Here is a 12191-nt window from a genome sequence, read left to right as displayed (position 1 = left end):
GTTAATGATGAAATTACTCAATAACTTTTATTCATTATTCTGTTGATTGTCGAACAATAACTCACACGTTTCAGATTGAAAATCACTTCCCTAATCAGCATGTTATCATTGCAGCGCATGCATTGTATAGTGGTCTATACTCATAATTGAATAATAATATTCAGTCAAAAGTAGGGCCACCCGTTTGTGTCCACCATGTGACCCGCAGGGATTTAAACTTTTCAATGGTTATCCTGCAGGGGTCCCCAAAGGCTCTTCAACTCCAATGGCAAGTGACTAATCATACAATTTAATTTTGAATTGAGACATTTATAAACAATTATTTGATCTAATATGCAGTGAAATGAAAGTGAACATGGATGGACGTTTAAATGCTATGTAAAGCATGTCTGTGAACCAGTGGTCCACACTCCCATCCCAACTGAGCAGTGTTTTAACAGAACATCCAGACAACCACACTCACATAGTCCATCATTATGTTTCCCAATAGCTTTCAACCCACTCCCCAACCCACAACAGCCCATTCCCAGTCTAATTCTTTTCACTGGTTCAGTTCGATTTCTACCATAATAAACAGATCCTTTCTTGAGAGATGTTTTAATTGAGTAAAAGTGTCTCCCTCTCTTATCCATTTCCTGTTGACTTTGTCACTCCTTCCCAACACTCTTTTTAATTAAACCTGTCCATTTTCCCAAAAGATACAGTAACTTGGATATTTTCTGACTGCAATCTTGACTTGCCAATTTTATCTGCCATTTCATTTCCTTTTATTCCCTTGTGGCCTGGAATCCATAAAAAGGCCAACGCACAACCCATCTTATCTATTTTATATACAGACGATAAAATCTCGAGCACAAAATCTGTTCGAGCTTCTGAACGACCCTGCTTAAAGGTGCAGTATGCAAGTTTGGAAAAACAAACGAGAGAGCTAGATTTTGAAGAAAAGAAAAAACCTTTAAAAGCCCCACCTTCCAACCACATGCATGTGCACAGCCTGACATCTGAGTGCTGTAGAGAGGACATGAATGAGTTTCGCTTGTAAACATTGCTGTGATTCATCGTCTATGCTTAATTACGGGCAATTACTTCAACTTAGATTATTGAGATGATGCACATGGGATAATTGTTTGAGAAGGGGCTTGACAAAGAGACTATTGTGACCTCTAGCTGGCGACAAACTGAAATATCATGCAGGAGGACAAGGGGAGCAAAACTGGTCGCCCTAGTCAAAAGCCAACAGTATTAACAATATCAATGTGTGAACAGAGGTGTTTTTGACCAAATTTGTCTCATTATCAGTTTCATATGGTAATGCCAGAGAGGCAAATAATTTAGGTAATCGCAACATTTTTGTTATTGAGTTAAGACTGAAATCTTGAAGTTATGAATACAACGTTTAGGATGTAAGGCAAAGAAATATTCATTTTGTAACAGTTTATTTAGAAGTTCACAAGCACATTTTTAAGTGCTTTAAAGGTATTTTCTTGTTTATGTGGGCTCTGCATAGTAATAAGCTCAATTGCGGATATTTCAGGAATTTAAAAAGATTATCCCACTTTAAATATTAAAAAATATTTCCATTCTTTACGTTCGCTGTGCACAATGGTGATAAAAACATAAACACTGAACTTTGGGACCAGCAGGAGGATTGCTGGAGATCAGCTGATTGTCCTAAACTCAATATACAGCAAATCCCGTAATATGGTACTTCGGAAACGTTTTTCATTACGCAGCTACGGACTAAAGACTGAAGGCATGCTGAAATTGAACCAGTGTGTTTTTGACATTGTTTACGGTTGGTCCAGGACAAGGTCTTAGTTGTTCATAAACCAACATTAGAATCCTGGCTGTGCTAGTGCTGACTGCGGCCAGGAGTCCTGCAGGGTGATGTGTAATTGGCTATTTCATCTCCCATGGAGGGAGGGTATTCTCCACTTAAGTGCATAACAGTGATTTCTGTGGTTGGTGGTTTGCCAGATCTGCTGCTGGGCTGCAGAAAAAGTCAAAAAGCCTGAACCAGTTTTTTTCGGGTGCATACAGTATGGCAGTATTTTATGGAGGATCTTGCAGTGGTAGCCCATTCTATTTTGTAAGTGGAAGGAAAAAAACTGGGAAGTTTAAAGAAATAGTTTCAACCCAGCTGACTCAACCCTCATGAAGCCTGTAGTGTATAACAATATTGATCCAACCATTTTGCAATTGTAAGTTTCAAAAAAGGAGTTGTACCTCCCTCACTCACCAGAACTCAAGGCACTGGTGAATAAGGGCATGTCCAAGTCTGTTTTGGTAATTTTGTGACTCCAGGAGTTAGCGCAACTGGGGCGCAGTAATATATTAGACTATGCAACATACCACCACCATGATATAAATAAAATGTGTCTTATCCTCAAAGGTCTTCTTCCTCCTACCAAAGCGGTTACAGAGGCTATCCTCGAATTCTAGCATCCTGACAAGGTCCGACTAGTCCACCAATAAACTAAAAGCGTTACTATCCCATTGTGGTTTGTGTATGCCTACTAATTAGGAAGCTAGCACGAGTGGAATCGCTGGTAGTAGCATTAGCATGCAGGAGCAACAACTGAAAAAAATAAATAGCTGAGGCAGGGTTAGGTTACCTTCTGCAGAACTGCTGCCGAGTCAATTTATCTTTGTAGACCCACTTGAATAATCCCGATCCATTGTGTCCAGCAAGCCAGGAAGTCAATATTGCCAAAACAAACTGGTTAGCAATCTAGAAGTTAAACTTGGGAAATGAAAAATACCTGCTGCCACCACAGTTTTGCAGCATCACACAGGGAAACATGATGTTGACTAGCCTACCCTAGATAAAACTTACCCAGGTCAAAGAGAAGTTTTTCCATCTTGGAAACTATGCTACAACTTGATAATTTCTGTAGCAGTGCTTGCTCATCAATAGCCAATGTTAAAGCTTGATCATCTTCAAATATTCACCCAAATGCTGTCTTAAAAAAGAACTAACTTTACAGCCGAGCTTTCTTTAATGAAACTTGTTTATCAATAACTATGTTGTGACTATCATTCATTAATTTTTGTACCAACACTTGCTTAAGTTACCAATAATGAACAGCCGTGATCATTCATATTTGTAGTCTACCAACTACAAACTCAATCGAGTGAACATAGCCACTCATAGGTAAGTACTACACCTATATAAAGTAATAACAATGTAACATTAACATGATAACGGTAGCCAACTCATCTACCTGTTTTAGTGCCGGCAAGCTAAGGGACTAAAAGTACTAACTAACTAGGCTATATATTAGCTGACTGTATTTTCACTGCTATGATGGTTTTATCTTCAGGTAAACTGCATGTGTCTCATCTTGAAATAAAAATCCCCAGGCAACAGAAAATAATCCACGATTATCAACATTTCATATCTGTGATTGATCGAAACAGCCCAGAAAGATGAAGCTGGCCCACAATTTGGCAGCAGTGATTGGCAGATTATAATTTTTAATAGGGACTACTTTTTTATTTTTTACCAGTGCTGTAGATTGGCTATTGCAAAACATGTGTCCAAGAATGTACCACCTCACTTTCTTTGTGTCATGTCCTCCAATGGAGGCCAGTACAGCTGTCTGTTGAATGATATCTTGAATTTGAAAGCTATCACTTGAATTAATCTTGGGTAAAATAAGGCCACACTGATTATGTACAGTTTGAGCTAAATAGTAATGTGGAAGAGACAGCAGTACCGTGCTCTTTTTAACTGCTGCATTGTTGGCATCCCTAAGCCAGGCCTCAAACTCCTCCACATTTCCTGAAGCCCCTAAAGGGAAATGCACAGCATCTGTTAGGACTGCATCCTCTCTCATTGGCATCCATCCTTGAGGCGAAGGTGTTGAGCACAGAGAGGATATGTGTTTGCCGATTTTTCACACGTTCCAACAAGGTAAGGGTACGCAATTGAGCAGCTACAAAATGGAGGGAAAAAAGACAAAAACATGGGGACAACAAATGTAAATGCTAGCTAAATAACTACAGACACCACTTCAAAACAAATGTTTATAAATGGAGCTTACCAGTACAGGGGATTGGTCCAATCCCAGACTTTGTCACCCTGCAGGTTGGTCCCATTTACATCATCCCCAGGAGAGTCAGCCCTATGACATGATGGTGGAGGAGAATTCTGCGGTACTGCAGGTTGTGGTGGTGGTGGAGCTACCTGTGGGTGCTAGTACTGCAATAACTGCGGTGACTGAGGTCCAAGAGGCAGACGGACAGATGGACACTGCTGAGCTGGTCCTCGGACCTCGGATTTTGCCTTCTGTGAGAAAGGCTAATCATTTCTACTTTCCACCCAATCAGTGTCACCAAAAAAGTTTCTGCAATAAAACAAAATAAACAGCCAAGTGTTTCAGTTAGTTTTCAGTTTCTGAACAGAACAAAAAATTTGTTTTTCTTATGCCGAAACTTTGGCTTGATTTCCATATCGTCTTCAGATTCCGACGCCAAGTCGGAGGTGTTGCATATTAATGACTTCTGTGCCTGCCTAGCTGCCAAGCAGTTTTCTAGAACGTATGAACACTGATCAAAATGGTGTTTGCACTGGACCTACATTTATGATATTACCTGTTTCCTGCAGCACTTGGAAGAAAATGGAATTAGTGAGTAAAAAGCATCCTATGAAAGGAAATAGGGTGCTTTTACCTCACTAATGTCAATAGGAGCATGTCTCGCTGTATCGAGTGATATTCTACAGTTTACTGTAGCTACAATGCCCAACTTGTCTTCAGAGAATGCTGTGCCAGATCACAAACGGTGAAACAAATGAAAACCCACTGAAAGCAAAGCAATCCAAGATTAAAGGGTAAGCACCAGGTATCACAAAAATATCACCAGCCAAATAGAAGAAGTTGTTCTATTTTATGATTCACGATGTTAAAAACTCAATTTTATTGAAATAATGGAAAGAAATCAGCCATAAAAGATGAAACTGCACATACCCTTTGCCCCGGCTCCCATTTTCAACAATCTTCGGAATAATCACCTACGTCATAGTTTGGGTTGTGATACAGCGAGGCAGCTCTTTTTCCATTAAATAATTAGCCTATATCGCTAAAACTTGATGCACATGAGAAAGCAGATAGTTTGACTGTGTTGGATTATGTTAGACATCAGTTTAAAAGCGATCTTGAAGAAAAATGATTCAGGGTGAGGAGGAAATGAGGAACAAAATAAAAGAAGAGGGGATGTAACAGAAAATAATGGAAGTGAAAATCAAAGTGACGATGAGTAAGAACTGCTGCTTCCACAGCCCAAGCTGCTGCAGACAGAAACAGTAAAATATATAGATTCAATACACAGTGACAGAAAGTCTTTCCACGGTTGGAATTCAGAGAAGGGTCATGAGTAAAATACCACATTTGAATGCCAGCCTGAAAGACTAACTCATTGCTGCATAAGTAATGATTCAGTGAGTCTGTGCTGTGTGGAAAAGTGTATCATAAACAAAACAGAATTTGAACATATTACAAGTTTTCTTAACTGTGCAGTCCTGACCTTCCCAGTCCTCTCCAGGCTCCTCTCTTTGTTTGACAGCTTTATCAATCAATTTGTTAATCAGTGGTGTAGCAAGGCCAAAATGATACTCCAACATTATACCAGTCAGATGGTACAACTCCAGCTGTTTTTAGTCTGCATAAATTTCACCAAGTGATACTTACTTACTAAAAGCAAAAAGAGAAAAAGTAATATCAATTTGAGTATTTCTCCAAATGGCCAACCTTTCTGAAGCTTTTTGGAAAAACACTGACCTGCCCTTTATGCTAGTGATGCAATCAGTCCTGTGGAAAAGATGGAAAAGATCTTACTTGGATGCCCAAGTGGTGCAGGGCAAAATACTATTACTTTCTCTGTGGTGCACAATTTACTGTGTCTCAAGGGTGGGTGGATCACCATGTGCATTCTCCTTTTTGCTCTCAATGCACTAAATTGATGGGGTACATGGCAAGCTGCTGGCTAATCTTAGGAGAATAGCGTGGATCTCCATTATTGGGGCAGAATTAGCCTCTTATGTAGGTTGAAGTCTGCTAGCCCCCTAGCAGTTAAAGTGTCTGGTGCCAAGTTTTCCCTTTGACGTCACCTTCAGAAGCAACACCTACAGTACCAGTATAAGAAAATGTAACAGTTTTAAAAGTTTATATCACAGTTGAAATAATGGCTGAAATCAAATCAACAGTTCTCAGCTATTTGAATTTCAATATTTCTTATATATCCATATTGAAATTGTTATTCCAGGATTAGCACCACTTTATCCCCCAAGCAAACTGGGGCTTTTGATAACATCATCAGCTCACATTGTAGTCAGTCTGTATTTCAACAGGTTTGGTTGTGGTGCCAAGGAAGTGATGTTTTCAATATGTCAGCCCCCATGTCATTTCCTTGGCTTCATGCATGATTTGACAGCTACTGCTGAAATTAATGGACAGGCTAATCCATCTCTGTCTCCAATTATTTAAATATCTCAATAGTCTCCACATGCACTAAATCTCTTGCTGAGGCCATGTGATAAAAATGCACCCAGCGAACAGCTCAGCATATTGGAGGAGGAGAAGAGAATTTCTTGGTCAGCCTGATCAATATGAGTGACTGTATCAATGGGCCCTATACTATAGAGCAGGGGTCCTCAATCTTATCCAGAAAGGGCCGGTGTGGGTGCAGGCTTTTGTTCCACCCGAGCAGTTACACACCTGATTCTACTAATCAACCACTAGAGTAGTCTTTGCTAAGGACCTTGATTAGTAGAATCAGGTGTGTCACTGCTCGGGTGGAACAAAAGCCTGCACCCACACCGGCCCTTTCTGGATAAGATTGAGGACCTCTGCTATAGAGGATTGGCAAAAACTCAATTGGTTGAAAATGGGAAAAAATGGGAGAAAGGTCAGAAAGTGAAAGCATAGTTTCAAGTGATGACTATACGTCATTTCCATTCAAAACAATTATGAAAAATGAATTAAAGTCCCGCTCTATACTAGGCATGTGAAAATGTATGCAGAAAGGGTATAGCCACAAACTCTATGGGGCAATGCTATGCATTTCTGTGTAATGTCTGAAGCTTTGGCATACTTGAGTTAATCTGAAAGGTGAGATACTCTGTACAGCACAGGAGGTCCATCCTCCTCATGAATCTGAAGGGAAAAAATCTATAAAAATAATTATTGAAAAATAACAGTGCCAACAAATCACTTTTATATCCATTTGTAAGCATGTATGATACCCAAACCTCCTAGTGCCAAATGTTAAAATGTCAACAGTGGTGTCTAGTGCAACGGGAAAATGTAGCAGGGAGTACAATGGCTTCTCGGCCTCCTGAAGCCTCCATAAGCATCCATTCAAATATAACCTCGTTACCATGGCTTCTCCTCTCCTATCTTTTACATTGCAAAAATGAGACTTGGGGAGGACGTCCTTCCTAACCAATAAGCCATCAGACTAAAACAATGACAAACTGTATATCCAATTAGAGTAGCCTATATGGAAGGGGTTGATCAAGTGTCACTATGTGTGCAAGCCATTGTGCTCAGCCTCAGTCGTACAGTGTGAGATTTTGTGAAAGCTAGCTATTGAGAGAAAGAGAAGCATGTGATAAAATATAGTTGTGCAAATGTATTGATTTTTTTCTATTGCAGCTTTAAAATTGAGGGCAGTAGGGCGAGAAGGAGTGGTTGAAGGAGTTATTTTTGTTATTCATTTGGAGGAGCTTGGTGAAGTAACATATTTTTTCTAACCCTAGTAATGTTAGCTAGTGTAATCTAGCTGTCTAGTAGAGAGACATGCTTGTTATAAGGTAGCTGTGCAAAATTATAATTTTTTTCAATTATAGATTTTTTAAATAGTAGTTTTTTAAATTGAGGTTAGTAGGGCAAGAAGACACCATGTTTATTTATTTATTTTTTTGTTATTGGCAAAGGAATGTATTTGACACAAAAGTTTGGGTACCTATTATCAACCGGGTTCATACGAAAGACAACAAAATGTAAACATGCTGCATTTGCAGCCATATGTAAAAATAAGCAAAGTATTGGTAACACCCTGTACCTAGTTATGTTGAAACAAATTTCCTTGTTATTCTCTGCCAGCTATGATTTCCAGTACTATCCGCAAATGTCTGTGACTAAGTGAGTGATGAAGTTACACCATTGGTCGGCCAGATCACGTGTGTTAGGTCCAGCCATATACAAGGTTTTGACCTGGTCTTGTTTTCTTCTGTCAGATGTTGCCAGCTATAGCAATAATAATGTGTACATGACCACCCATTGTGATTAGTGCAACACTCTTTCTTTTCCTGTAGTTTGTTACAACTGGAGCCACTCTAATCCCTGATGCTGCTATGCATCCAAAAAATAAATAAATTATCTCTCCATGTTCTCTATGGGTGGACCTCCAGGGAAATCCATGTTTGGGACAAAAACATATTTTTCCTTGATTTGGCTCTGTACTCAACAAGTTTTAGATTTACAATCAAACAATGCACATGTGCTTAAAGTGCAGGCCCTACAGCTCCATGATGTACATACAGGTATCTATTTTCATATATTTAGTTTAAGATCATAGTATCTTTGCAATGTCTTCTGAAAAATGCACACCTATTAAAATGTTAGCATTTTTTGAACCTACATTGCTTAATTCATTATCATTCGTTATATATGTACAGTCAATTTTTTAAGTATGTATATTAGCCATCTTGGAACTTTGTTGGCATTCAAATCAAGACCAAAAGTTTAATAGAGGAGCAATTTGACAGGTTAGGGGTTCCATTTGGTTTGATTTTATTTACAATTAGCCATATCTTTCATTTTTTTTTTTTTTTTTTTCATCTGAGATGAACCAAGATGAATATCTAAGTCTCATTTTCATCAATGTTTAGGGTTTATTTTAGGGATGATTTTCACAATAAAATTTCTCCGAAGGCCTTGCCCCCCCAGGCTCCCCTCTTTTCGGACCGCATCACAATTATTGGACATTGTTTCCATACCCACCAGCCACCACTGCTGTACACATTCAGGAACTCTGAACTAAATGTATATTTAAAAAACAGACCTCTGTGAGGGTGTAACACATAGACTCCATCAAAGCATTCAGCAATATTGCATATGACACAAACATCATTTCCAACAATGAGGACATTATTTCCTGTTGACACTTTACGGGTCCACTGTTCTGTATGCATTCCACAGTGCTGCCTCTTAACTGAAAGAACATTTGTACTCAGAAGTAGTCCATCAAAAGTGTGTTCTTTCAGGACATTGTTTGGTATTAGAATGGAATTGTTCCAACAGCCTTCTGAAAATTTGCTGTAGTGGACAATCTGGTTGCCTAACTAGTCTCTTCACTTTTTGTAGATATTTCATACAGAAATGAAGTAATTTTGTCCAACAACCATGCAACATAACATCTTCAGGGAGATTAACTAAGGCATGTACATTGTAAACAATTGCACTTTGGCTATACATTTCCCCAAATTGGTTAAAAAAACTTTGCAGTAATATCTCTCCACATAGACAAAAGATGAAGACAATTGTGGGCTAACAAGAAAAGAGATTCTGTTGTGGAGAAGAAGTTTGTCACAGATAACAGTGTTTTTCCATAAAATGAAAACCACCCTCTAGTTCTTGCAGCTTCGGGACAAAATCTTGCATAAATTTTATAGCTAGCAAATGTCTCATTTGATAACTAGCAACAACCACATTGTCCAATCATGATACGTGTTACTCAGTTAATGTTAGCTAGGCACTCTTGCAACATGCCAATTTTAATTAGTAGCTTAATATTGACACACTGTATAAAAATTTGGACCAGCCTACAACAGCTTGCTAACATATTAGCTATCAAAAGGCCAGCTAACTAGATAGCTAGCTAGCTAGCATGTTTTACATACATGAGCAAACTGTCCAATGTTTTTAGCTGGGTTCAAAACTGCAGGGTTCAGAAAATATACATATTTTATTTAATCCTCACTTCCCCAACATAATGGCATAAAGATCCCTTTAACAATAAAATGAATGAGAACAAGACATGTTCAGACATTTTAATGAAAGAGAAATTCTCAGATCTATCCTCCCGCTTCAGTCCGAGCACTGTGAGTGAAGTTATCCGCATTCATGCTCTCTTTTCTTGGAGCATCTGACTGTGTTAAGCCAATGCTTTATCATAATAAAGCACAGCCAGGCATCCATAGAAAATTACCATACATCAAACATACACACATTCTGTATCGTGAAGAGGCAAACTGCTCAGAACCACCCCTATGCAGCAAACTGAAGGTGTCCTTAGAACCCTAGTCCCATTTTTATTAAGCTTCTCTGGGATATTAATCTAGGATCACATTTCCTCTGTCCATATCCTAACCTTTTTCATTATGAGTTCAAAAGCAAGACTGATCTTAGATCAAGGCCTGTTTTCATGAAGTGTAGAAATGCTGATAAAGGATCAGGCTATAAAGGATTCCCCATCTCTTACCTTTTCCCCATCTTCCCCATCTTCTTTTATCTCTGGGATCATCAATGCGGATCTAACATGCTTATGAATATGGTTCGTGGTCAAACTAAGTTATGGAGAACAATAGGGTGACTTTTTTTGGCTGAAGTCATCAGTGCTGTTCTGCTCAAGCTGGGCAGTTACTCATAAACCAGTAGGGATCAATAGAGATCTGCCTGAGTGAGTATTGGTAGTCAGGGAGTGTATTCAATTGGCTTAGTAGAGTAGTTTCCTTATGGCAGTAAATGGGCTTCATCTAAGCAAAGCATAACCAAAACTAACACCCGTGGACAAATGAAACATTTGTACAGAAAAAAGCCAAACATCAGTTAAATACAATGTCTCTTTAAGTTTTGACATAGGTTTGATGTACATGATCAAGTGTGGATCTGAGGTAATTAAATTATTTTTAAAAGACTTTTTCCATATCCTGCTAGAATAGAATAGAATTGAATGTAAAAATTCTTAAACTGATTTGTTTGAACATTCTCTGAATATGATTGAAGCTGAAGAAAAGTATGTGGGTTTTATCAATGGGTATAATTAGTAGTACCACAACCATTGTACCATCTCTCTCTCTCTCTCTCTCTCTCTCTCTCTCTCTCTCTCTCTCTCTCTCTCTCCCTCCCTCCCTTCCTCCAACCCTCCACTGCAGTAGCATGCATAGCACAAAGACCAGACCAGCTGCCTCACATTAGGAGCCTGGCCAGGCCACTTGTTTACATAATGTGCTCTTCCGTTTTTTCGCCGTTGAAAATCTGCACAGCTCACCGTCTGTAGTGACATTGAAACGAAACACAGCCCTTGCGATGGAGCGTGGTCAGTCCCTCTCAGACATTGGCGGATAGTTCCCAGATGATGCGACCTGCTGTTTGGCAGCCGGCTGTCGCTTTGCGGCGTGTTATTAACGGCCACCTCTCTGGCTCTAGCTCCACCTCGCCACCCCCTGGCATCTGAAAGTCACTGCAATACACAAGCCTCGGACAGGATAGTCTGGACGAACGCGTGTACTTTCTGGGGAAAAAGGGAGGAGCCTCGCGGAGCCACCGGCGCCTCCCTATTGGTTAATCGAACTATCTGTCTCAGTGTGCCAGTTCTCCCTGACCACCCCCCCCCCCCAACACTCCCGACTGAAACAAAGCAGCAAAATGGACAAAGCTATTGAGCAAACCCAAATTATCTGCTAAAAACAGAATTATGGACAAATTCGAAGAAGATTTTAAGATTTCTGTTATATCACAGACTTGCCAAATACATGGTGTGACTTCCTTGAAGGACCTTCAGCGCGTGTGTTTGGATACGCTGTTATCGAACAGAAATATACTCGCTTGCCTACAGGATTTGGCAAAAGTTTAATTTTTCAAGCGTAGCCTACATATGGTATGCAGTCTGCCATCAAATAAATACCCAGAAAAATGACCAGAAGAAGCAATGGTTTTGATTGTTTGCCTGTTACAATCAGTAATGGAGGCGCAAGTGGAATTGTTGAACCTAAAAGGAATTAAATAAATAAATTTATCACTAATAACCGCAGACTCTGCATATCTCGGTGATAAACTTTGATGGTGTGGTCGGTGCTCTGACATTAACGTTAACCCCTTTCCCCAAATAGTGGCGAACTGATGTGGGTCTGTGGAAAAGTTTGCCTCCGGTAATGTTTTTCCAGTGCACATTTCAGACCACGCCTG

General features: G+C 39.5%; 1 long non-coding RNA gene across 1 annotated transcript; it reads right to left on the bottom strand.

The window, feature by feature from the left end:
* Positions 1-375: 375 nt before the first annotated feature.
* On the bottom strand, positions 376-11386 carry LOC118208429. Its single transcript, XR_004761561.1, has 4 exons — positions 11275-11386; positions 7093-7154; positions 4047-4349; positions 376-3938 (listed from the first exon to the last, which is right to left on the bottom strand). It is a non-coding gene; the product is annotated as an uncharacterized LOC118208429 (long non-coding RNA).
* Between the last annotated feature and the right edge of the window lie 805 nt (positions 11387-12191).

This window comes from Anguilla anguilla, chromosome 11 (assembly GCF_013347855.1).
Source record: "Anguilla anguilla isolate fAngAng1 chromosome 11, fAngAng1.pri, whole genome shotgun sequence".
Taxonomy (NCBI): Eukaryota; Metazoa; Chordata; class Actinopteri; order Anguilliformes; family Anguillidae; genus Anguilla; species Anguilla anguilla.
The sequence above is the reverse complement of the archived record's forward strand: the minus strand, read 5'-3'. Positions and strand labels throughout refer to the sequence as shown.